The sequence below is a fragment of the Amblyomma americanum genome, chromosome 9, assembly GCF_052857255.1.
Source record: "Amblyomma americanum isolate KBUSLIRL-KWMA chromosome 9, ASM5285725v1, whole genome shotgun sequence".
NCBI lineage: Eukaryota > Metazoa > Arthropoda > Arachnida > Ixodida > Ixodidae > Amblyomma > Amblyomma americanum.
In genome coordinates, this window is record NC_135505.1 from 23,570,382 (window position 1) to 23,598,330 (window position 27,949).

General features: G+C 46.2%; 1 pseudogene; it reads left to right on the plus strand.

The window, feature by feature from the left end:
* Window positions 1–473: 473 nt before the first annotated feature.
* Window positions 474–27,174, plus strand: LOC144103243 (uncharacterized; annotated as a pseudogene).
* Window positions 27,175–27,949: the final 775 nt, after the last annotated feature.

Sequence of the window (27,949 nt, forward strand, 5' to 3'; positions counted from 1 at the left end):
TGGGAACATGCTATACTATCCTGTATTAGCAGATAGACGAGAGCTAAGTGTGGGATTCCTGATTAATCAGGATATAGCTGGTGACGTAGAGGATCTGTATAGTATTAACGAAAGGGTGGCAGCTATTGTAATTAGGCCAAATTGGAGGTACAAGCTGAAGGTGGTGCAGGCCCACGACGCGTCTACATTCAGCCATGATGATCAGATCGTTAAAAGCCTCTATGAAAACGTGGAATCGGCAACGAACAAAGTAAAATCACAATACCTGTACTGATGGTCGATTTAAATGCGAAGGTGGGCAAGAGGCAAGCTGGCAACCAGGCGGTAGGCGACTACGGGATAGGCTCAAGGAATAGCAGGAGAGAGCTATTAGTACAGTTAGAAATAATTTACGGTTCATGAATACCTTATTCCACAAACGAGAGAACAGGAAGTAGACCTGGAAAGGCGGAAATGGTGAGGCTATCAATAAAATGGACTTCATACTAAGCTCTCAACCTGGCATCGTTCAGGATGTCGACGTCCTCGGGAAGGTGCGTTGTAGCGACCACAGAATGGTAAGGTCTCGAATTAGCTTAGACTTGAAGAGGGAACGGAAGAAGCTAGTGAAGAGGAAGACCATTAACGAGTTAGCCGTAAGAGGGAAAGCACAGGAGTTTAGGATAGCGCTGCAAAACAGATATTCGGCTTTAACTGAAGAAGACATCTTGCTGTTCATACAATGCACGATAAGCTGACATCAATAATTACTGAATGCGCAGTAGAAGTAGGCTGTAGGACAGTTCGACAGGATACCGGAAAGCTATCTCAGGTGACGAAAGATCTGATTAAGAAGCGTCAAAGCATGAGAGCGTCTAAACCTACCGACAGAATAGAACTAACAGAGCTATGAAAGTTAATAAATAAGCGCGAGGTAGCCTAGTGGCTTGGGCGCCCGTCTCGGCTGCGGGAGGTGGTCGGTTCGAAACCCACCGCCGGACACCCACCGGTAAAAATGGGTACAAGCAGCCCCCAGCCTGGCGCCCGGCTTTCTTTAGGAGTGTTCGCTTGGGAGAAGCTCCGTAAACCCCGCTGCGCCTCTCGCGGGCTAAGCCCCAGTTTCGAACGACCTCGCAGCCTGCTAAAGGTGGTACTCCTGTCAACGTGTTCTCAGCAAAGCAACAGGAGGCTCTCGAAGCTACCGCTATATCTTGACCATAGTCGACCGCTTCACTCGCTGGCCGGAAGCAGTCCCCATTCCTGACATCACCGCAGAGACTGTTTCGCGCGCCTTCATTTCTGCGTGCGTATCTCGATTTGGTTGTCCTGGCACTGTGACAACCGACCGTGGACGCCAGTTTGAGTCCTCCCTGTTTGCTTCCCTTAATAATATTCTCGGCGCCAGGCATTGCCGTACCACTGCATATCACCCGTGTGCTAACGGCATGGTGGAACGCCTTCACCGCCAATTGAAGGCCGCCCTCGCTGCCTGGCTCAATTGAGCCTCCTGGGTCGACTCCTTGCCCCTTGTGCTGCTTGGTCTAAGGGCCGTCATCCGAGGAGACTTACAGTGCTTAGCTGCAGAGCTCGTGTATGGAAAAGCTTTGCGTCTTCCAGGCGACTTTACATCCCAGCAGCTTCCAGCCCAGCCCCAAGAATTCCTCCAACGCCTGCTGGACTGCGTTAAAGACCTCCGGCCTACTTCCCCACGTCCGTCCCGCCACCATACCATTTTCGTACACCCCGACCTGGCCACTTCGACCCACGTTTTTGTGCGCCGCGACGCTGTCCGAGCTCCACTCACACCGGCTTACGACGGACCTTTCCGCGTTCTCCGCCGCACCCCGAAAACTGCCACCATCCTCCAAAACGGCCGCGAAGAGACCGTCAGTCTAGACCGCCTTAAACCGGCTTACATGGAGACCGCCCTGGAACGACTCCCAGCGCCGCCTGACCTAGTGCTCGAGTGCCATCGCCGGCACTCCGTCCGTTTCGACTTCCAGTCTAGGCGGGGTAGTGTTCCTGTATATGCTCCCGCAGGGACCACAGTTGCGCGAAGGTCCGCCATTTTGTTCGAAGTTGTGCGGGAAAGCAGCTCCTCGAGCGCACAGGCGCTGGGATCATGATGGGGCTGGCGTTTTAGAGCAGTTCGCTTTCTTTTTTAAAAGCTTACAAATGGCGCTCGATTGCGGGCATCCTTTTTTTTCCTTTTACTGTCTCAGTGCTCAGGTATCGATGCTAAGCCCATCATACTTCGTTGAAAAAAACGTCGAAGAATAATCTGATTTGCCGAAAATATCATACAGCATGACTGAAAGATCGCGAAATGACAGCGATAGCTCGCAGTACGGACATTATTAGCGCAGAAATGCTTAGAAATGAAAAACATGCCTGAGTTGTGCGATGAAGAGAAGTGCGGTAATGCATCTCCCTGCAGAACCACATTGAAATACATTATTCTATAGGGTTGCGACCGTCGATGTCGCATGAAGCTTGTGAGACCACGCTGCATACGATGTGAATGCGGGCAGTCTAAAGCTATGCATTTTGCACGCAAGTAAATCTATCCCACCAAAGGCACAAATATCGCAAACTCGCGCGCTTATCTTTAACAAAATATACGTATCATTTCTTGCTCTGACTTCTAGCCCTCCATTGCATTTTTCCTCTGCCATGGTCATCTTTTCAAGCCAAACACATCACGTGCTGTACTTCTTTAATATCCAAAAATTAGAGAAGCCTGCCTTAAGTCAGTGCAGCTGGATTGTGTTATACGAGTTTCCGATTAAGGATCTCGAAAAGTGATATCTCCTTCCGGTGCTGTTTCTTAATTGCTCGTTTTCCCATAAGCACTATAGCGTTTTCTCTTGACCTACTTGAATTATATGTACCTTCACTGCATTATGAAATATCTTTGTTTTTGACTGCTCTATGCTTTTAGTCAAGGAAAAATAATTATATGAATATCCATTTTCGCTTATTCAAGTATTTCATGCTATTTTTGTTCCCCTCTCCTCCAGTGTAAACATCCTTGTCAGTGGAACCTTAAGTGTTTTTTTAACAAATAAAATAGTTAAAAAGCCTAGGCAAAGCTTGTTCTCAAGCTGAGAGACTGGCCTCCCATTTCTGTGTAGTAGACTGGGACTAGAACAAAATTTCACATACAGTTTGCTTGTCAAACATTCTTTATTTCACAAAACAAACAATTTCTGCAAAATGCTGGAGGTGGCAGAAGAATAAGCAGACAGGCTGGTAGCGGCTGCACATGAGAAATGCTCTGTCACGTGCAGCCAGGTTAGGAACAGAACTGTTGTTCAAGTTGTAGCGTTGGAGGAAAAATGAAGATAATTTGTTGATGGCAAACATGAGTCGCCGCATGGAGTTTGAGCGTGCCTGCTGAACAATTTGTGATTTATATTGAACTGTAATTTTTATCAGACTAGGCACATAGCCAAATGATGGTCGCAACGCCGGAGGGAGGTATGAGACAATGGAGGTTATGTGGCTAAGTTAGTCATGCAAATACGGTAAAGTTGTGCTGTTTATTCTCTTACCTCGCATATTCAAGTTCCTTTCGGGGCTGCTTTCACGCGTCCCGTACGCAAAAGCCAGCGCAGTCGCTGACGTACGACTGACCGTCCGGACGGCACTGCGTAAAAAGCTTTGCCGCTTTCGGTACGGTTATTGCAGTTTGGAGCACTGCACCCCGTCATAGTTGGAGGCTGCCGTCACTGCACACTATCAAAATATATGCAACCGGAGCGCACGGAAAAGGCGGGAATACACCGCAGCCTACCGCACCGGACGCGTCCGATCACGATGGCAGCCGAGAGGGTACTGGGGCTGGCGAGGAACCGGCGTTGCGCCTGGAAAGTCGGCTCTTCCACTTCAAAATGGAACAAACGTCGTCTGCGGAATCACGTGACGGCCGCTCGGCGAATGGCGTCAAGAAAGGCGCGAGGAAGCCAGTCGCGCAACTCTGCTCCCTGCGGGAGCATATACAGGAACACTAAGGCGGGGGCCCTGTAGCACCCTCTCTTGGGCGGCGCCGACAACCCGGATAGCGCGCGCCACCCTGCGAAGGGAATAAAGACGGCACCTGGTCGTGGCTCGTGCAGCCACGGCTGGAGTTCTGTTCTGGAGTCGGCTCGTAGCAGTGGTCTCGTTTCCTTTGCTCCTGAGGCGCTAAGCCTACACTCTGAAGAACGGAGGTAGCCTAAAAGCAGTGAAGAGGCAACTAGGCATAGGTAGAAACCAGATGTATGCATTAAGAGACAAGCAGGGCAATGTAATTAGCAATATGGATTAGTTAACGTAGCTGAAGAGTTCTACATAGACCTGTACAGTAGCAATGTAATCAGAGCATTAATGAGAAAGGCAGCAGTGCACAGCAATGCGTCATCCCGCCAGTAACGAAAGATGAAGTAAAGAATGCCTTAGAAGCAATGAAAAGGGGAAAAGCAGCTGGGGAGGATCAGGTAACAGCAGATGGGTTAAAGGATGGAGGGACATCGTGCTAGAAAAACTAGGCACCCTGTATACGCAGTGCCTTATGACCTCAACTGTACCAGAAGCTTGGAAGAATGCAAACATTATCTTAATTCATAAGAAAGGAGACGCCAAGGACTTGAAAAATTACAGACCGATCAGCTTACTGTCAGTCGCCTACAAGGTATTTACTAAGGTAATCGCTAATAGAGTCAGGGTGACCTCTGACTTTAATCAACCAAATAATCAGGCAGGCATTCGTAAGAGATATTCAACAATAGATCATATTCACACTCTAATACAGGTGATATAGGAATGCTCAGAATATAACCAACCCCTATATATGGCCTTCATTGATTACGAGAAAGCGGTTGTCTCAGTGGGAACCTCAGCAGTTATACAGGCATTCCGGATTCAGAGTGTAGATGAGCCTTATGTCAAAATACTGGAAGATATATATATATATATATATATATATATATATATATATATATATATATATATATATATATATATATATATATATATATATATATATATATATATTTCGATAGTATTACGACAAACGCGACTGTTCGTTTTAAAGGTTTATTGTGCCAACAGTTTCGGGAATGGTATTCCCTTCGTCAGGGCAGGCTTACAATGAAACAGTCTTGTCAATATAAGGACACAAAGCGGGCGAGGATGTATAAACTCCGCCCTCAAAGCAAACTTGAGAGTGAGGGCAAGGGGCCGTATAATGGACCGCGCAGCAGCTGTCACAGGGGCAGTGGCTAAATTAAACACAGAAAAAACGCAGAGCAAAACGGGGAGGTGGAAATAGTAAAGGAGTAGAAAAGACAACGAATTTGAACAGCGATAGAAAAGGGAAAGGAGCGTTAAACACGGCTCTCGGCGCACCGGGAGGCCGCACTGCCCCCCCCCCCCCCCCCTTCCTTCTCTACGACACTCCCGCAAGACGCCGCCGAGTCCGCGCCGCCGCCCCGTATCAGGTATCCTGAGACGCTTGCTGGGGACGCGCACGAGAGACACTTGTTGCGCGCCGCAGCGGCAACCTGCAGTGGTGTCGTATGCGTATCTTTGCTTCTTTTCTTCGCTAGGCCCTTCCGTCGGGCTTTTTCTACCAGACATCCTGGCGCCCTTCTTCCCATAAATAAACTAGGCCGTTTCAACCCGTGTCCGGCAGTGCGCTTCCCGTGAAAAAGTGGCAGCCGTGGGGGAAAAAGACAACAAATATTGAGCGAAGCCCGAGTGCGTAATGAGAAGGCAGAGACGAATTTGGGAGAGAAAACGAAAAGGAAAAAGAGCAGAAAAATTAGTAGCACAAGAGAACTTTGAAAGAAGAAAATATTAACACACACAAATATATATATATATATATATATATATATATATATATATATATATATATATATATATATATATATATATATATATATATATATATATATATATATATATGAATAGAATGGGGCGCCAAACAAATACCAAATGGTTAATGAGAATGAATAAGGCGCGGAAGACATTGCACAGAATTCAAGAAATGTATCGCACGGAAGTTAAAAAAAAGAAGAAAATAATAATAATACATGTGTGCGGAAACCGTGAAAGGTTTGCGGCCCGCGGGGCTGCCGCGTGGTCCCAGTGGGCTAGGTGATAAAGTTAGAATATAGGTGTTTATTCCAGATAGAACATGGAAGCTTGCTGTAAGTTGAACAAAGGAGATTACTGACAAAATAAACAATGTAAAATAAAATGAACAGCTACATTCCCAGCCATTTAGAGCGTGGTTGAAGTTGTCAAGAACAACATCCAACGTATTTTGATTTATAATGCTGTCCAAATCCTATGACGGGTGAAATTTTCTACGTTGCCTCCCTCAAGCAGGAGAGCCTCCCAGGAGTAGCGTTCATGCCATGGGAGAACGTGCGAAACTTGTGAATGAGGTATGACTCCCTTTGTTCCCTGTAATAGGTGCTAGGGAACCCTGTTTTCGGAACTGTGGAGTGGCGAACGCAGGTGCTTGGAAAGGGGTAAGCTGGGTAATGATGACACGTGAGCTTTGTGGTTATTAAAGCGGAAGCGAAATGATGTCTTGGTCTGACCAATATACTCTTGTCCACACACCTCACAATGAAGTTTGAAAATCACATTGCTTGAGTCGCAGTCGAGGTCTTCGCTTATGTGAAACACAAAGTTGTCGAACTTGGACTTTGCCAGTTTGGTGTCTAAAATGTGCGGACAGACTTTGCATCGAGGTTTTCCGCATGGGTGGCACCCAGCCTGGGTAGAGTTCTTCTTTGTTTTCGCATTGTTTAACGCTCCTTTCCCTTTTCTATCGCTGTTCAAATTCGTTGTCTTTTCTACTCCTTTACTATTTCCACCTCCCCGTTTTGCTCTGCGTTTTTTCTGTGTTTAATTTAGCCACTGCCCCTGTGACAGCTGCTGCGCGGTCCATTATACGGCCCCTTGCCCTCACTCTCAAGTTTGCTTTGAGGGCGGAGTTTATACATCCTCGCCCGCTTTGCGTCCTTATATTGACAAGACTGTTTCATTGTAAGCCTGCCCTGACGAAGGGAATACCATTCCCGAAACTGTTGGCACAATAAACCTTTAAAAGGAACAGTCGCGTTTGTCGTAATACTGTACTTACACTTGTAAACTGGCGCATTGGAACCCCTACAGAATACAATATATATATATATATATATATATATATATATATATATATATATATATATATATATATATATATATATATATATATATATATATATATATATATATATATATATATATATATATATATATATATATACAAGAACTGCACAGCTACCATAGTCGTCCATAAAGCCAGCAATAAAATTTCAATAAGGAAGGGTGCAGGCAAGGAGACACAATCACGCCAGTACTATTCACAGCCTGTTTACACGAGGCATTCCGAGGCCTGAATTGGGAACAGTTGGTGATAAAACTTTATGAAGATTACCTAAATATTCTGCGATTCGCTGATGACATTGCCTTGCTGAGTCACTCAGAAGATGAACTGTAAATCATGATCGATGAATTAGACAGACAGGGGAGTACAGTGGGTCTTAAAATTCAAATGCAAAAAACCAAAGTACTGTTCAACATTCTAGCAAGGAAACAGCAGTTCACAATTGGCAGCGAGGTGCTGGAAGTGGTAAAGGAATACATCTACTTATGGCAGGTAGTGACAGCTGATCCGGATCATGAGAGGTAAATAACTATGAGCATAAGAATGGGGTGTAGCGCATATGGTAGGTTTTCTCAGATCATGAATTTCATGTTACTAATATCCCTCAAGAGCAAAGTGTACAACAGCTGAATCTTACCAGTAATCGCCTACGGGGCAGAAACGTGGAGGCTACGGAAGAAGGTTGAGCTTAAGTTAAGGACAACACAGCGAGCCATGAGAAGAAAAATGATAGGTGTAACGTTCAGAGACCGAAAGCAAGCAGAGTGGGTGAGAGAATAAACGCGCGTTAATAACATCCTATTCAGAATCAAGAGCAAGATATGGGCTTCAGCAGGGCATGTGCTGTGAACACAATATAAAAGCTGGTCCTAAAGGGTAGCGGTTTGTTAATAGAAGGTTGTGGCCAAGTACTACACCAGGGTGGCCAAATCCTGTTCTGGTGAGTGAGTGCGTTGTCGTTTCTGGTCACCGAGATCAGGCCGCACCCCAGGCCTGGTTATGCAATTCCATCGACCCGCGGATTTTTTTCTTCTTTTTTTTCAAACCCAGTGGAGAATTGCGCGGGACCTGAATTCGAACCCCGGTCCTCTTGCACGCGAGGCGGATCCTCTATCTCTACGCCATCGCTGCAAAAGGGTAGTGATAATAATAATTGGTTTTTGGGGAAAGTAAGTGGCGCAGTATCGGTCCCATATATCGTCGGGCACCTGAACCACGCCCTAAAGGGAGGGATAAAGGAGAGAGGGAAAGAAGAAAGAGGTGCCGTAGTGGAGGGCTCCGGAATAATTTCGACCATCTGGGGATCTTTAACGTGCACTGATATCGCACAGCACACGGCCGCCTTAGCGTTTTGCCTCAATAAAAACCCAGCCGCCGCGGTCGGGTTCGAAGCCGGGAACTCCGGACCAGAAGCCGAGCGTCTAACCACTGAACCACCGCGGCGGGTTGCAAAAGGGTAACGGATTGGATTCCAAGAGAAGACAAGCGCAGCAGGGAGTGGCAGAAGGTTAGGTGGATGGATGAGATTAGGAAGCTTGAAGGCATAAGGTGGGCGCAGCTGGACAAGGACAGGGTTAATTGAAGAGACATCAGAGAGGCCTTTTCCCTGCAGTGGGCCTAGTCACACTGATGATAATGATGAACCAAATGATGAACCAAAATACGAAAACCAGACAGGTTTTCGCAAAGGATGCTCGACATTAGTCCATATTCGCAATATCAATATGGTGATAGAGAAATGCGCACAATACAGCCGACTCCTAAATATAATCTCAGAAAAACAAGCCCAAAAAAGGACATCGGTAAAGAAAGGAGGAGGACGACACGGACAGAGGCGTTACAACTTTATTTCGAAAAAAAACTATAGCAACGTATTTGTACAGTTTCCTGTCGGGGACAAAGACGCACAAGCAGACCAAGACGATTTAGATATGATAAGGACGCAGGATATAAAAGGAGCGAGAGAAAGCAAGCAAAAAACTACAAAGCTCTTTACTACGACACATCAAGAAGAGAAATTAAGCAATAAACGACCATGATAAAACATGATCAAAACGTGATAAAAACATAATCTTGAAAGCTATGAACGAAAAAGGTGAAAAAAGTATGAAACGGTGAAAGGCCAAGAAGTAACACGGCAAAAACTAAAAGGATAAAATGACCAATGAAGATTAAGACCAAGTTTTAGTTGATATCAACTGAAGGTTGTGCGCAAAAGTGATTAAAGTGCGAAAAACAGTAGAGGTGGTGGAAAGGTTGCACGGCTAATGCCTCGAATTGCGTGTCAGATAGGGAAGTTCTTTTTCTGATAGTCAAACAGAAGCCTTGCTTATGCATTTGTCCTTTAACTATAGTATCTTGACAGCCTCAGTGATTTCATGGGGCCCCGTGTTTCTGTCCCTTGCTATTACTTGTGTTTCTTCAAATTGGGGGAAAACAGCCTGTTTTCACAGGGTTACAATCCCAACAATGGATACCAGTCTGGAAGCACATTTGAACACTTGCGTTGTAGTCATGTTCTTTTAGTTTTTCATTTAAACAACATCTTGTCTCAGCAATATCTTGCTTTCCACAAGACAAAGGAATGGAATAGACAACTGAATCCGTACACTGCATGAAACTCTGCTGTTGCCTTATATTACAATTACTCGTTTTTTGTCGTGGTTTATTGACCGATTTGCAAAGCTGGGAAAGTCTCTCAGGAGCACTGAAGGCGACTTCTACGCCAACTCATTCCTCAATTTTCTTCATATTGTGCTAAATGTAATGCAGATAGGATATAACTGCTGCATTCTTTTTGGTGGTCCTATAAGACGTAGGTGCGGAACCATGCTGTTTTGATTTCTTGAGCATTGTAACTAGCCTTTTCCAATTTCGTTGTTTGTACTAAAAAATGGTTTCAATTTCGTGATAATAGGATTTCATTAACAAGTTTTTAAAAATTCCTTGGGCTACATTTCTTTTCACCAACTGAGAGTGGGCTGAGTCAAATCGGTTTTTTGCCCCTTGGTTCATAAGAATCAGCAAAGGTGATCCATCTTGAAATGAAGACCCAATTCCAACAATCTCAAAAACCATTATTCAGCAGTTAATGCGTCAAAGTTAATGATTGTAAGTATTCTGAGAAAGCGGCCAATGCCGTTGAGATTTAAACTTGAAAAGTTCCCTGATTTCAGTCAATAAGTCAAAGAAAGTAATCTACAAATCGAAAACTCTGTCACTTTTGTGCCCTCAAAAACGACTATTCCATTCTTAGCTAAGTTTAGCTAAATGCATGTAGCTAAATACAGAAGGCCTGGTTCTTCTGAGATCATGGCTTACCAACTAGCCCAAGTATCCGTATATATTGTCTTTATTGATTACGAGAAAGCATTTGACTCAGAGGAAACATCTGTAGTCATGGAGGCGTATGTGTCGGCTTTATGGTGGAAGATGCGCCCGTGGGTCTGTCTGAGATGTTAGGTACGGTGAATAGTTTGAATCCGTGTATTGCGACTAGTCTTTCCTGAACCGGCTTCAGTTGAGCCACCTGTATGCATTGGCTAGAAAGAAGCTTTTTTTTTTACACATGCAGCTACATTTCCTCTATCATACACCTGGTATAGACTGGTTGTTATGTGTCTCGTACAGAATGAAGCGTGGCGGGTGACAAGTGATGCAAAACTATCGGAGAATTTACTATCGATAGTATCGATAGTTTTATGAAGCTATCGATAGTGTAAAAAACTATCGATAGTGCTGCTATCGATAGTGCTATCGATAGTGTAAAAACATTATCGATAGTGCTGCTATCGATAGACTAATGATAGTACTATCGATAGTAAGACTATTAATAGTGAGACCGTCGGCAGTAACGCTATCGGTAGTGACTGTCGATAGTAACACTATCGATAGTAACACTATCGATATTCTTCTTTCGTTGCCCAGCGATATTGCCAAAACATTTGCGATATCTTGTTGGTTTCATGGTTTTATAAGGGTTAATTCCCGAAAGAGACTCAGGCTTTGAGGGGTGCGTTGTGCAGTTCTCCGAATGATTTCGACCAGCTGTGGTTCTTTAACGTGCGATGAAGAATGCAACAAGACGACGCAAGAAGAAGAAAGAACGTTAATTCCTGTGCCTCATGATACTATGGCACATGCAATGTGCAAGCCTAGTGCATTTTTCTTCTACACGCCTAGCTATATGCAGGTTAACCAATTTTAAAGATAACTGCCGGCGTTGTGAGAGCTTGCTAGAGTTAACATAAAACGACTACTAGTTTAAAGTGAGACGCAAAAGCGGAAAAATTCAGCTTAAAATGTAGCTGGGACAGTTCGAAAGTATTATCGATAGTGCTATCGATATTATATCGATAGTACTATCGATATTAATATCGCTACCACTATTGATAGTTTTCTTTTTACCATTGATAGTTCGACAGTGACACAACTATCGATAGTATCGATAGTACTCTCTATAGTCTTGCATCACTACGGGTTACACACAAGAATGGTCACATATGTCCCGTTTCGCCCTCTACTATGCCTGTGTTGCTTGTCACTTGTGCCTGAATAGCTCACATCGGTCGTTTGCACGCTATCTCTAAACTTCTAAAGGTTTCGGCTAGTCTGCGCATCGAAGAAGCGCCTTGTTTACGGAGGGCAGCCAGAGGTTACCATGCTAAATTGTTTCTTCCATGAGCGCTTCGGTGATTTTTTTTTATTATGCGGCATCCTTTGCGTGCTTGCTTTTAAGCACGCAATGTTTTCGCTAGAAACGTCTACAAGGAAGTCAACTTTGGCCGCCAGGAAATCCAGCTTGAATTCTGAATGATAAGAAGGGGTCGTGAGGGTGAAACTTAGGGTTCCTTAAAGCTTTTGCGTCAGATGGGTATACCTTAGCTAACCTTGGTGTTTTCTTGGGGTCCGAGATGCTGGAACGTATGCCGAAAACACTACAGGTTCTTAAAATGCTGGTCCACTGATTTGAGGGGTGGTTCTTTGGATTGCCAGGCTCATCTTTGGTGGATTTGGGCTAGAGCCCAGAAGCGGGGTGTCTTTCGCGAAGCTGGATGGTTCTATGACAGCATTTCTCTTTGCTTCGCTGATGCTTTCCTTCGTCTTCCGGTTTTAAAAGCGTCAAAACGTTCACAGGCTCGCTTAGGTGTATGCGGTGCAAGTGTACAGTATTGTGCGTTTTTATCGTGAAGACTTTCAAAAGTTTCCCCGCCTCAACCACTGGCTCATTTGCCGTGAAACTGCACACAGAGCTTGCGTATTATGGTAACTTTTGCATCGTAGGAAGTTTGACAACGGTACTTACTTAGTTAAGCCGTGCATGATGCGAAAACATAATCGTCTACGTAGAGATCGGCTACCAAAACCCGAATAGGACAAATTGCCGGGCTAGTTGGTAATGATCCATTCTTGTTGACAGCGCGTTAAAGCACAGGGACAGAAGAAACACAGAGGACGACGTCACAGGCGCTGAACTTCAACTTTATTCAAGAATCATCGAGACACTGCATATATACCCATGACAGAGACGCCACCAAGCGGCGAAAGTTTTTATGCGCTCGTGGAAACAGAGATGATAAGGCAGGTGGGGCAAAATGACAAAGGCTAAAAAAACCGAAAAAATTTGAACAGAGCAGGAAAAGCAGAGCAAGAAGATGCAAAAACTTTACCAAGTCATTTGAAAGAAACACTCCGACCCGTGAAAATAGTGGCGCAGATGACAGACAGAATTTTGAAGACGGTTCCCGAAAACATTGAACCGAAATATACGCGTAAAACAAAAATCAAACGTGGCGAAAAAAGAAAAGCATAGTGGCAAGCAAAAAACCAACAATGAAAAAGCACAGTGGTGATTGGATAGGCAAACGAAAATTTAACGATACAGGTGAAGCCTACAATTAACGCGGCTAAACACAGAAGATAAAATGCACTGGATAGATAAAACGATAAAAACTGGGAGGATCATGAAAGATGAATCAACAAAAAACACGGCTAAAGCTAAAAGATGAGGTGCATAAAAACAATAAAAGCGAAAAGGAGAGAATAGTGGGAAAAAAATTTTTGTTTGCCTCCTTTGTAAAACCATTACTACTTCAAACAGGCCCCGATAGAAAGATTAACTCTTTTTTCGACAATGAAACCGAGGGTGCACGTACACATTCACCCTCGTGCCTCGCAATCTCGTTTGCTTCCACTATTTCACGTGTCAACTTGTTCCTGTGCTTTTTTATCACAGTGGCTTTTTCGAACAAAGGATGGCATGGATTTTGTGGGTCACAGTTTCGGCAGTGGACGGGCAGATTCCTGAGTGAAGTACCAGATAAATCGTTCTTGTGTTCCCTCAGCCTATCATTGATACATCGGCCTGTTTGGCCGATGTATACCTTGCGACAGGACAAAAGAATTGAGTAAACGACGCCTTCCGCGCATGCCGTAGAGGGATCCATGTGCCGAATGGTGCAACCTCTTTTTCTTTTCTCTTTTTCATTTACAATCATACAGAGCTGCGAAAGGCGCTGAGGGGCGGAAAAAAACGACGTCCACTCCAGCTTTGCTTCCAATTTTTTTAAGGTTGTGTGAAATTTGGTGCATGTAGGGGATAACAGCAACCTTTTTATATTGGCCTCATGAAATGCGTTCGCGAAGCTATCGACAATCACGGCGCCATAACCTTCCAGAATGAGTGTGGTGTTTCGGTGGATGGGTTCTTGGAATTGCTCTTTGTATACCTAAAATCAACTGTTACTGAATGGAATGGGTCACGTTTCATTCAAAAGCAAGGAATCTGTATAGGATCATGCATTGCCCCCGTGCTTAGCAATCTTTTTCTTGCCATGCATGACAGAGCACTCAGGAACCAATTTGAGCATTCAAGAGTTCAAAAAATTTTACGCTTCGTCGATGATTTCTTAGTCCTTTTAGACTGCGACAACGAAGCTTTTATTCAGGAAGTGCCTCAAATTTTTAGTGTTTTTAAGGGTACTGTAGCTCCACTCGAACTAACACACGAACTGCCGGACAATGATTCCTTGCGCTTCCTGGATGTAAAGGATTTTCTTCACGCCCAATCATGTGTGCTGGGAATTTGAACCGAGGGGCAAAAAGGCCATCCTACCTTCACCTGTATCCTTAAATTTTCTATTTGCCTATCCAATCACCACTGTGCTTTTTCATTGTTGGTTTTTTGCTTGCCACTATGTTTTTCTTTTTTCGCCACGTTTGATTTTTGTTTTACGAGTATATTTTGGTTCAATGTTTTCGGTAACCGTCTTCAAAATTCTGTCTGTCATCTGCGCCACTATTTTCACGGGTCGGAATGTTTCTTTCAAATGACTTGGTAAAGTTTTTGCATCTTCTTGCTCTGCTTTTCCTGTTCTGTTCAAAATTTTTCGTTTTTTTTTAGCCTTTGTCATTTTGCCCCACCTGCCTTATCATCTCTGTTTCCACGAGCGCATAAAAACTTTCGCCGCTTGGTGGCGTCTCTGTCATGGGTATATATGGGTACCGGACCTTTAAACAGGAAATTGTCAAAGAAAATATCTATGATAATTGTAGGGGAAGTTCTTTGTTGTTTGAGGCCAGGACTGGAGTTTTGCGGACTAAGACGTATAGAGTCAGGTACCAGGAGATAGACACTTTGTGGATTGCGTGCGGAGAGGAGGAGGAAACAGCTGAACACTTGATACTTTTCTGTAAAGGGCTTCACCCTACAGTGGAAGGCAGCGGGGCTGACTTACCCAAGGCATTGCGGTTTAGGGATAGTGAAGGGAAAGTGGATTTTAAGAGGTTAGAAGTAACCAAGCGAAGGTTATCTGATTGGTGGCTAAAAGCAAGACAGGAGTAAAATTTCACAAGACATGGCTAGGTGGCTTGAGCCACCGCCCGATGTAAAGGGTTCAGCCGTATCCATCCATCCATCCATCCATATATGCAGTGTCTCGATGATTCTTGAATAAAGTTGAAGTTCAGCGCCTGTGACGTCGTCCTCTGTGTTTCTTCTGTCCCTGTGCTTTAACGCGCTGTCAACAAGAATGAACCAAAACCCGCAGACGACGCTTTTTCGCTGGATGGATGGATGGATGGATGGATGGATGGATGGATGGATGGATGGATGGATGGATGGATGGATGGATGGACGGACGGACGGACGGACGGACGGACGGACGGACGGACGGACGGACGGACGGATGGATGGATGGATGGATGGATGGATGGATGGATGGATGGATGGATGGATGGATGGATGGATGGATGGATGGATGGATGGATGGATGGATGGATGGATACGGCGGAACCCTTTACATCGGGCGGTGGCTCAAGCCACCTAGCCATGTCTTATGAAATTTTACTCCTGTCTTGCTTTTAGCCACCAATCAGATAACCTTCGCTTGGTTACTTCTAACCTCTTAAAATCCACTTTCCCTTCACTATCCCTAAACCCCAATGCCTTGGGTAAGTCAGCCCCGCTGCCTTCCACTGTAGGGTGAAGCCCTTTACAGAAAAGTATCAAGTGTTCAGCTGTTTCCGCCTCCTCTCCGCACGCAATGCACAAAGTGTCTATCTCCTGGTACCTGACTCTATACGTCTTAGTCCGCAAAACTCCAGTCCTGGCCTCAAACAACAAAGAACTTCCCCTACAATTATCATAGATATTTTCTTTGACAATTTCCTGTTTAAAGGTCCGGTATGTTTCTAGTGCCGATTTCGTCAGCATCCCTGTTTTCCACAAAGCTCTCTCTGTTCCTTTAACCTTTTTCTTAACCGATAATTGCTGATTTGCCCCCTTACTGCTGTCCAGATATTTGCTTGTCAATTTTCTAGTTCGCTTTCTCTATTTCGTGTCAACATTCTTTATATACAGGTATCTGAAAACTTTCCTAGCCCACCGCTTTTCCTCCATCCTTCTCAATCGTTCCTCAAATGCTATCTTACTGCTAGCCTCTCTGCTCTCGAAAGACGCCCATCCCATATCACCCTGTACCCCCTGTTTGGTGTATTGCTATGTGCTCCCAAAGCTAACCTCCCTACTCCCCGTTGCCTAATTTCCAGCCTTGCTTGAACATCTGGCCTCATACACAGGACCGCATTCCCGAAGGTCAGGCTAGGGACCATCACCCCTTTCCAGATCCCTCTTACCACCTCATACCTATTGTAATTCCACAGTGCCCTATTTTTCATGACAGCTGCATTCCTACTAGCTTTATTTATTACATATTTTTCATGCTCTGTCAGATACTCAACACTGTTATTTATCCACACCCCAAGATACTTGTACTCATTCACTACTTTTAGCACGAACTCCTGTATTCTATGCTCGCCGCCCTCTTCATTAAATGTCATGACTGCAGATTTTTCCTTACTATACTTGAAGCCTAATCTATCTCCCTCTGTACTGCATATGTCTAACAACTTCTGCAGCTCTTCCTTGTTGTCAGCCATTATCACTATATCGTCCGCATATATTAGTCCCGGTAATGTCTGTTTAATCAATTCCCCTTGCTTGAAAAAAGATAGGTTGAAACCTAGTCCGCTCCCCTCTAGCTTGGCCTCCAAACCTTGCAGGTACAACATGAACAACAAAGGGGACAGAGGACATCCTTGTCTAAGCCCCCGCTGTATCTCTACAGGCCCTGATACATTTTTTTGCAATTTTATGAGCACTATGTTACCTCTATATATATCTTTTAAAAGATTAATTACTCCATTTTCCACATCCAATGTGCCCAATATGTCCCACAAATGCTCCTGAGTAACGTTGTCATAGGCTCCCCTAATATCCAGAAATGCTAGCAATAAGGGCCTATGTTCCTTTTCCGCAATTTCTATACACTGTGTCAATGAAAATAGATTGTCCTCCAACCTCCTTTGTTTCCGGAACCCATTCTGTAGTTCCCCTAACACCCCCTCGTTCTCCACCCAAGCCTGCAGTCTATCCTTTATAATTTGCATCACCACCCTGTAAACCACAGATGTCACTGTTATGGGGCGATAGTTACTTATGTCTGCTTTGTCCCCCTTTCCCTTATATATCATGTTCATTCTACTTAATCGCCATTCATCGGGAACTTTCTCATCCACTATCATTTTGTTCACTACCTGTATTAATGTTTGCTTGGATTTTGGTCCTAACTTCTTTATCAACATACTCGGGATACCATCTGGTCCTGTTGATGTGCCACTAGGAACCTTCTTCTCTGCCCTTTCCCACTCTCCTAAAGGGCGGCAGTGGCGCCATCTGTTTGCGGTAGCGCAAAGCGTCACAAGGCCGTCGAGGAGAGCGTTGCAAGGAGCGCGGGCCGTTTGAATATGCCGTTCCTGTCGTTTCGTCTTCTTCTACTGAAGCGCTTACAACATTTTCGACTAATTAAGCGGAAAAATATCAGAACAAATGATTTAACGAGGCTTTACCTTTTAAAGAATATTGTTTGCAATGCTCGCCTCGGCGGCCTTGTCGGGACGGTTTCCACTGCCCAAAACAGATGGCGCCACTGCCGCCCTTCAGCGAAAAAGCGTCGTCTGCGGGTTTTGGTTGCCGATCTCTACATAGACGATTACGTTCTCGCATCATGCACGGCTCAACTAAGTAAGCACCGTTGTGAAACTTGCTACGATACAAAAGTTACCATAATACGCATGCTCTGTGTGCAGTTTCACGGCAAATGAGCCAGCGGTTGAGGCGGAGAAATGTTTTAGTGTTCACGATAAAAACGCACAACACTCTACATGGCTTGCACCGACGTCATCAACAGGAATGCTGGGATACGCGGCCGCCATATTCATGACCCACCGCCGCTCCGTGCGCACTGGAGTGGTCGCGGTTAGGGTGCCTCGATGCCAGCGCTGCGCCGTAGTCGCGGTAGTGCCAGCTCGTGTTGTTTTCCGCGTGTGCGTAAGCGTTGCAGTCTCAGCATGGTCAACTGCACCGTTGTGGGCTGCTCCAATCGCAGCGACGTTACAGGGAGAAAGAAAAGGCCAACTAGCGCGAGGTTTTTCTCTCTGCCGAAAGTGATCGAAAACCAGTGCGAGCGAACCAAGACTCTGAGTGCGAAGCGCCGCAGCTTGTGGTTAGCACGCATAAAACGTGCTAATTTCAACCACGAAAGCCCCAATGTGCGCGTCTGCGGTGTGCATTTCATAAAAGGTGAGCCCACTGTATGTATCTCCGTTTTATAGAAAAAAAGCCAACACGACTACGTGGAACGCTTTGAAAACAGTGTGATGACCCCCATAATGCGCAGGTCCACACGGGACGGAGAGGCAAAGAGACACCGTATGGCTCAGTTTAAACAAACAGGTATATTCAGTAATTACACATGATTAAGATTATACATCAGAGGCTGGGGCGTCCGAGCTTACGTGCCGACGACTTCATGGGGGCGATGGAGTGGCTCCGGAGTTCGGCTCGAGCGGTTGCTGGCAGAAGCTGCACGCCGTCGGGCTTCGGCGCTGAAGGCCCTCTTGGCGAACGATGTCGTCCTGAGCGTGTATGCAGTAGAATTTCAATAGTCGTCCGTTTCTTCGAGGATGGTTCACAAACCCTTCCTCTAGTGTCGTTCGGCTTGGAAGATGAACAGGAGGCGAGCTTGTAGATGATGACAGCAGAGCATAATTTTACAACATACATATACAGAGAGTTAAACTGGAAAAAAAGCAGAACTGAATTTACAAAAGAACAAACTTTGCACTACTTTACTCATCGACCGGGCAGGTTAGTGCCTAAGTAGCATCACATTACATGCTAAGCATGGAGCCCCAGCTCAGACTGGACTGGACTGCATCCGTTTACATGCGCTTTTAAGCACTTGATTAACAAAGGACTAAGGGCGGTCATTTTCAGTGGCCCGCCCAAGGCATCAATTCTCCAATGAAAAATAACATGCGAGATGGGGACAACCCCTTGGGTTGGGCTTAGCCTCGAACCCAGATTCTTGTTAACAATACAAACTAAATAAACAACAAAAACGTCACCACTCTCTCTCAAGTGAGAGTATCCACAGGCTCTCCCTTCGGAGCTAATCCTTGCCTCAGGCATGCATACCGCCACCCACCATCGGTCCGCGTCGTTCGTCAGCCACAGAGGAGGGGCGAAAGCGCCCTCGATGCTGCCGCGCTACCGACGGCGGGACACAGCTAATAATCATGAAGGGGTTCGTCTGTCGCTCCGGGAAACCAGATTAAGGGTCGCCCCTGTTTTCCCACATTCTTGGCGAGTCTTGCCTGTCCGCCATGACAGGTGTCCGTCACGGCCATCCTGGGAATGCGCTTTTTGTTCACTAGCGCCTGTCTTTCCACATTCTTGGCGAGTACTGCCTGTCCGCCATGACTTGTGTCCGTCACGGCCCTTCTGGGAATGCGCTTTTGTTCACGAGGCACGGCGGGAAGCTGTGGGTGCCTTCCCGGCGATAGCCCACGTCGTAAGGGGAAGGAGGGGGGGCTAGGGCTTTTACTTGGGCGCACAAACATACCACCGCATCGTGGTCTCGCCCCCCCCTCACGTGTTGAGTCAGAGGGAAAGAATGTTGTCTTCGCGGTAGCGCATAGCGTCGGCTGTGGTACGGCGCGCTCTGGATCGCTGACAGTTCCCTTGTCCTGGAATGTGCACGGAAGGGCCGCACCTGGAACGGCCACGCAAATTGGGGAGGATAAAGCCTGTTTCCCCGCGGCGGCGGCGGCGGGTCCGGTCGTTCTGGTCGTCACTCAAAGAGCATGGCTGGGTAATTGATGATGCCACTGTCACGGCGGCGGGTCCCTTCGTTCTGGTCGTCACTCAAGGAATGTACCTCGTAGCACACACAAGGAATGTCACAACAGCTTTACGTCCGCAGGAGAACCGTCCAACCTTTTCGACGAGACAAATCCAGACTGGGCCCCGTCTCTCAGTCTCGGCCACGGGACCAGGCATGCTGATTCCGCGCGGCACGATCGCACAGCAAAAAGACTCGCTCACAAGCGACGAGCCGATGTTGAAGCGACAGCAGTGGCATCGGAGGCGTCGCCGCGTGCCTGTCCCGATTCCCCACAGCCACCGCAAGCCGAGGAAGTCAGCCCCGATGAAAATGAGACAGGTCAGTAGGCATTTTTTTTTTCATAGTAATGCATGGTCATTTGTTTTTGCTTACGATGCATTCCAAGGCCTTTGGTGCGTCGGTCCGCTTACCTAGTGCTTGTGATGCCTAGCCAGCATGCAGTTTCGCTGGCTGCCGCTCTAGTTTACGAGCTTATAAACTTTTTTTTTATACAGGAATCGCTGTTCAAACCGACATGACCATGCAAGACATACAGGCACTGGAGCAGCATTCTGTAGTGCTGAATGAACATCTGTACACATTGCAGAAAGAGAAAAAGCAGCTCGAGGTGACTGAAGACTCACTGAAAAGTTGTGAAGCAAAGGTGCGACTGTACACTGGGATGCCAAACTTTGCTGTTTTATTTGCTGTGTTCGAAGCACTAGCAAGCTTCATTTCACACAATGTCAACAATAAGCTCACAAAATTTCAAGAATTCGTTCTGTTCATGATGAAGCTAAAAGTAAATCTGCAAAACGCTGACCTTGCATTTCGGTTCAATATTTCAGAGGCTACAGTATCGCGCATTTTCGACAAGTGGCTGCACGTGGCGTATTGCAGACTTAAAGATGAAATAATCTGGCCCACACGAGATGCTTTGTAAAAGACAATGCCACAGGCATTCTACGACTCGTTTGGTGCGAATGTAGCAGTCATCATCGATTGCTTCGAAATCAAGATAGAAAGGCCATCATCGTATCTTCCAAGATGTGAAACATGGTCCCAGTATAAAGGTAGCAATACAGCCAAGTTCCTGATTGGGATTGCTCCACAAGGTGTTGTTACATATATATCCGAAGGCTGGGGAGGCAGGGCAAGTGACAAACATATCACCGAACACTGTGGGTTTTTGGACAACTTGGTGCCTGGAGACGTTGTACTCGCAGACAGGGGTTTCACCATCAGCGAAAGCGTTGGTTTCTACTGTGCAAAGCTTCACGTGCCAGCGTTTACCAGGGGAAAGAAACAACTTTCAGCAGAAGATGTGCAGAGCACAAGAAAGCTCGCAAACGTGCGAATACACGTGGAAAGAGTAATTGGACTCATTAGGAATAAGTTTATTTTTCTGAAGTCTGTCGTGCCAATCGATTACGTTGTGCGCCGGCCAGGAGATGAAGTCGCACCACTCGACAAAATTGTAACTGTGTGTTGTGTGCTATCTAACTTGTGTGCATCAATTGTTGCTGCACCAAAGGACGCCACTGGACAGCAGGCTTCAGCCTCAGTGGATGAGTGATTGTGAATCCTGCTTCAGCATGTCTGAATAAAGCACTGGACAGCAGGCTTCGGCCTCAGTGGATAAGTGATTGTGAGTCCTGCTCCTGCATGTCTGAATAAAGCAAACTCAGAATCTGCTGACGGCATTGTCATTTCTCAACGCCAGATTTCAGCGTGTCCCATATGGGCCACGTGTGTTCCAGCCTCAAGACGCACTTCCAAGGTTGAAACATGAGGCAGCTGTCCAAGTTGTGTTACAGGTTGCTTAGCCTTTGGGTCCTTTGCACTCTGGACAAAACCACAGTGTAGTTTTTGGTGCTCGCTTGAGTGCCACGCATGAAAAGTGGAACCATTTGTAGTGGCAGGATGCGTTGTCGCAAGCAACCATCTTTCCAGTTTCTGGTCCACGGCAAAAACAGTAGACATCACTGGGAGAGTTTACCACTGGACCAGCATGCTGCCTGGTGAAGTAGGTGCTGAAAAGCTCGGGCAGGATTGCATGAATGAAGAATTTTCTTCCAGCAGCCAGAATTTCCTCACAAAAGTGCCTGTCTTTCTGTATTCTCTCCACGTGCAACAAATTAGGTGTCCACACCACGAAGTCGCACCACTGAACATCACATACAGCCATTTGTGTCTGCACTTGGTAGAAATATCCGTGTTGTCGCCGTAGCTGGACTACACCATTGACAGTTTCCAGGCAGGAACCTGCAGTAGCCATCTCTGTAACGTCCTTCACTTCCCTGAGCGAAAATGGGCACTTAAGTTCAACAACACCCTTCCCACAGCATGCGCAACAAACAAGACCGTCTGGTGTTGCTCCAACAAACGGATATCTTGTACTCAGGTGCAGCCCCGACTTGGAGCACTTGAACATGTCGTGCTTCTCGGCTTCACTGGTTTGGTATGCCCTGAAGGCACGGGGCTCATTTTTCACTCCCCATGTGATGGCAGGCGTCTTCAGCGACTGCTTTTCAGGATAGCATATCAGTTTCAGCAGTGATATGCTAGGGTTATCAATGCTTGTGTGGCACACCCTTTTCATTACAGAAGCAGTCACCCTGCCCGCTCGGTACAAAAACCAATTAGACGAGCTGCTCTGTTGCCTTGTCAAAGCTTCAACGGCCTTTACGGTCTCTTCACTTATAATTATTGATGGCATGACATCATTGGCTTTCTTAACCAAAACATCCAAATCATGCGCCAACATTTCTTCGGAGTAGAGGTTTCTCAAACGGGCATCATGCATCGGTACAGGATTTTGAAAGTGTCCATCATATCCGGGGAGGACTGAAAAAATTGAAGGAGCAATGCCGGCATCCTGAATTGAGCCGTAAAGCTTGGTACGCTCCTGCTCTGAAAGTGGCGGGACATGAGCCCGCTCCTTGACTGGACCTGCCTCAAAGGAATTGCTATCAAGCTGCCGCTTTTTCCCTTTAGATGATGTGAAGTTTATGTCCTTGAGTCGCTTATATTGTACTTTTTCGACATAAGCGGGCAGCCACATATTATCCTTCTGGGTGCAACCTCTTGACTTCATCGTTTTGATGCCGGTCTCAACTGCAAACAAACAGGCTCGAACATGGGAGCATGCTTCCCCTGCTCCAGCCATACATGTGCAGTGCGCAGTGATCACAGCGCCATCCTTCTTGCACAAAATCCCCACTTGGAGAGGTTTGTGCCCCAGCCTCTGTGAGTGGTTCACCTGCGAAGACAACTAGAAAAAACGTCGGCTTTACTGACCTATCGTTTCAAAATTGCTGCGGTTCAGTTGCGCTTTGCCTAGGGATGTCGTCTTAGAACAAAACATTTGAGACGTTTTTTTTTTCAGAGTTGCGGTGCACGAACTTGTCTGTCTGAACCTGCTCATTTGCAATGCCATTCAGACTGTGCAAAATAAAAACAAAGGCACATAATGGGAGCTGCAACTCGGTTCTTTTAATCTGTGGGAGACTGCGCTGCCCAGCTCGGACTTGGCTGTTCAACGCCGGGTCCTCGAGCGAGCCACCGAGGTCATCACGAAGCAAAGTATTCTGATCACCTAGATTTGACCTCAAGTTCCGTTTTTCTGTTTGTTTTTTGGAACCGATAAGGTTTTTCCGCCTCCTTTCACGCTTTGCGGGCACTTCACGTGCTCGCGTACATATATACATAACCGAATGTCGCGCTTCAGATGCGCCGCACAGAGCGCTTAGCGCAAACGGCGTACGGACCATTCGTCACAGCTTTGCTCATACAGATTAACAAGGTTTGCAATCATCAAATGGATTCGTAATGCTTACCTCGCCGAGCAGGACAACTTTGCCGTCCTGTAATTCCTTGGCAGAAGGGTGCTTCACCCAGCCGCTTGTAAAATAATTGTGGGACTCCAAAGCTTTGTACGCTTTCATGTTTTCCAAAGTCACAAAGTTCGCGGAAAACACAAGATACGTGACGATGTCGCCGTGCGAAATCTCGGGGAAGCCACTCACATCGGCACTTGTGTCCTATCCGGGCCGCAGCGTGTATGGATCGATATCATCGCACAGTTTCAACTTGTCTTCGTAACGAAGGCGAATACTGCCGATGAGTTCAGAGTAATAAGCCGCGTTTAAAGGTTCATGCGGCGCCATAGCAGGCACAAATCGAATGAAGAAGAGCTGTGAACGGTGCCGGTGCCACGAATTTGAAAGCATCCGCGGCAGCACAGCACTGAACGAAGAGTGAGCGATTGGGTCACAAGCATGGTCGCCGGGTCAACGAGCAGGCGGATGTGACGTCACGTGCAAGCCATGTGTACTTCCAGGTGACTTAACTAAACGAATCCCGGAGTCGGTATCGCTATAGCTCTGCGCTGATGAATATAGTGTCTTTAAAAAGTCAATTGTGTCAGAGGTCACGAACAAATGCAAAATGCCATAATGAAAGTAGAACAGAAGTGCGAAATACCAGGCATGAATTGAGATGTTCGAAAAACTGCAGCGTTAAAAATCAGAGGGGAAAAGAAACGCAGCTCTTTCCAGTATAATGTTGATAACTCCCATATAAAACAAGTAGCGACCTATAAGCACATGGGTGTAACCCTCACCAGTGACCTTTGTGGGAAAACAGACATCACATGGATATGCTTTCCATCGTTTAAAAAGCTGTGTTTCCTAAAAACAAAGTGATACCGCACCCCATTTGATGAATAAACTTTTAACTTATCATAACTTTACCAGACCAAACCTTCAGAAAGCGTCCATCGTGTGGGACCCACGTTTAAAAAGGAATATCGAGCGCGTAGAGAAGATTCATAGAAAGGCGGTCGGGCTTATTTTAGCAAAAACAGACTGTCTTACTCCCCCACTAAGCTCATGATATCTAATGACATTCCAACATTAGCACTACGCAGCAAATATAATCGCTTTTTGCACAACCGCACATTTTGACCAGCAAGATAAACATGCGGGTACCTTTTTATGTGAAACGATTAAAAACACGTGTATCATGTTATTATCACTAACATTCTATAGGGTGTATTTCTGCAAAAACTAGCCAACAAAATGTAGTTTTTCCGCGCACCACTGATGACTACAATTTTCTCTCAGAGAAATTTTCCTGATGCCAATAAACTTAAAGAAGCCTTGTAAATGTACCGGTCACACTGATATTATTTTTGTATAGTTTTATGTATATGCGGTGTAAAGAAATTTCGTGCTTGTTTGAATTGTATTTTGTCTCTTCCCACTCCTGCTTAGCCTAAATAAGGCAGGCAGTCCTGTGAAATAAAGGAATAAATGAGGTTCACAACGCTAAATTTTGGCCACATCTCAGGTCTTGTGTGCACATGTATCGTGCTCTGAAACCAACGAAGTTTTCCTTTAGGCGTTTACTTTTAGCTGGCCAGCCTGTCTGCTGGCTCTCCGGTCGGCTTGCTGTTCAGTAAAGGGGGGGGGGGGGGGGGGGGGAGCGTGGGTAGATAGGTGCTCCGCAGTTGAGACAAAGTAACTCACACGACTGCGCCTTGACCAGCGGCCGACTTCTCTTGGCATGTGGGTCTTGTAATGATTCACAGCTTTTGGGGCGCACGTCAGCGCGCTTTCCAGCCTAGCAGCGTAGCGCAATAAGATGTTTCGCGATCGGTACGGAAGCAGCGCGAGGCCAAGCGACTGCAGAAGCTTCTTTTAGGCTACCTTGGTCCCTCAGCACTAGGTAGAGGGGTGGTAGATGTGCCGTCGAGGGGCAAATGAAGTCTACCGAGCCCATCCTCCAGAGCATGGAGCACCCCGCACACCAATACTAAACCGCCTCCTTCAATCGTCCACCACCTATCCGGAGGCAAGACCCCTCGTAGAAAAAAACCTTCGCCAACCACGCCAACCATGCGAGCACTTCACCCACCGCATGGTATCATCCTTATTGACAGCCTTGTTCTCTGGAAAAAGGTTTTGCTTCGAAGGTTACGCCTCCGTGTTACCCTCACCCCTCCGTTAACCTGGTATTGGCTGTCTCATTTTCATGCCCCCTTCGGCGTATTCTGCACCTACTGTCTGTTAGGTGGACACTGGACACCTGCACTGGACGTGTCCCTCTCTATACGCATTCTGTTAGAAGCACCTGCTTCAGTGCGGGCCGCGGCCACGTCGACCGCCGGATGTAGAAGGTTGGATCTCGTGGCCCCACCACCAGACGTTCCTGGCCTTCCTTCGGGAATCCTTCGTGTATCTATATATTTAGGGTACTACTTTACGCAGAAACCATATGGTCGCAATAACAAAAATTTAGGAAGGGGAGGCACTTAAGCTCCGTATTAAGGGTATGATGTGAAGGGTTCCTTTCAGCGGCAAGGTAGTGGCATAAAGCCCCTAAACTATTGCACTGAATGAACGTTCCTCAGCGGTTGAAAGGTAGCGCGCCCGGCTGATGACCTAAGGAACAACGGCTCCAATCCCGATTCGACTATTTTTCTTTCATGCACAACTGCTTTTCTTTCTTCAGAGGCGCTAAGTCATGGTACTGGAATGACGTTACGACTTCTAAGACCAATGACAAATTTGTGATGGTTGTGGTGGAGTGTTCGAATTGCCCGCGCGAAATCGTTTGGTTATGACGTCACTACCCAGTAGGCCAATCCGGTTTTTCTGCTAGCAACATTGCACCACAAAGACCACTCCAGGTTTTCTGCTGAAAGAGAAACGTAAAAGTATCGCCTCTTTTTATAAAAAAAAACTCATGATTTCTTTCTTTGGCACTGACGCCGCAATGTCACGATTGACTTTGCGTGCGTTTGCTGCATCAGCTTCATGTTGTGTTCAAAGGTGGTGCCGCTGACCTGAATACGTGTTATGCGTAGGAAGTTCACATCAAAGTCCATCGGGAAAGGGCGCACTACGAATAGGCCGTTCTACAGCTACCTCTGTGAAGACCCTCTGCAAAATGATAGGGGTATCTGCAGCTCACGTATCTCCCACCATAGTGCAACACCCTGAGGTCAACCCTGATCATGTGACCACAGGAGGCACAACCCCTAGAGAACCGACGCCCGGCAAACATTCCCATGTCCACCTCAACAACTTCAGCTTATGCAACGACGACGATGACGACCCCGGAGAAAGTATCCCAAAGCGCTGTCACTGCAAACATCGCCGAGCACATAGCCAAAACCTCCGAGACAGCGAAACGAGCAATAGCCAGCGAAGATTTTCTTGCCCACACGCTTCCTCATGGGTCCAGGCCCACGGTTGACCAGCGCATCCAATCGACAGAAGCGGGCACAAGATAGCCATAATAGAGACTTTTTGGGGGTTTCGTCGAGAAACTGGGCTGCATTTCTTCCCGTGACTTTATCTGCTACGTCCGCATAGCTTTCCTTGAGTTGTGCGCAGTGACACATTCGCTCAATGATGAAAATAGGCATGCGAGGGGGAGCAGTGCGCTTTACCCATCTTGAAAAAATGAAGGAAGAAAGAAGAAGACGTGCTGTTGCTCCTGGATACGATGGGGTCTCTATAGGTATCTTGAAGTCTGTTGAGGAAGTCTTTACCTCTGATGTTTTGCATATTGTGAATGTGTCCCTTGAGACAACATGGCTCCTTCATCAATGGAAAACTACGAAAACAATCTTACTTCTCAAAGATCCTAAGAAGGGTTTCGTAATCGATAACACTCGGCCAATTTCCTTCTTGTCTAATTTAGTAAAACTTATTGAACGCATTGTTCACAGCCGTCTTACAGATCACGTTATTGCATTACAAGCCTTCAATGCTCCTTAGATTGGGTTTCGTCGTTGGTGCTTGATCTGGACTGCTCATTTAGATTTGGAAAGCAGAATTAGCGTTGCAATGGAGAAGAAAGAGGTCGCGGCTTTAGTCACTTTCGATATCGCTAAAAAATATGACACCGTTGAGCATTTTATACTATTGAGAAAGTTTGACGAAATTCGACCGCTTTTTACATACTTGTATGGGTACAGGAATTCTTAAAAAGAAACGTTTCTTCTGTGGTTCCTTCAACTCCGAAA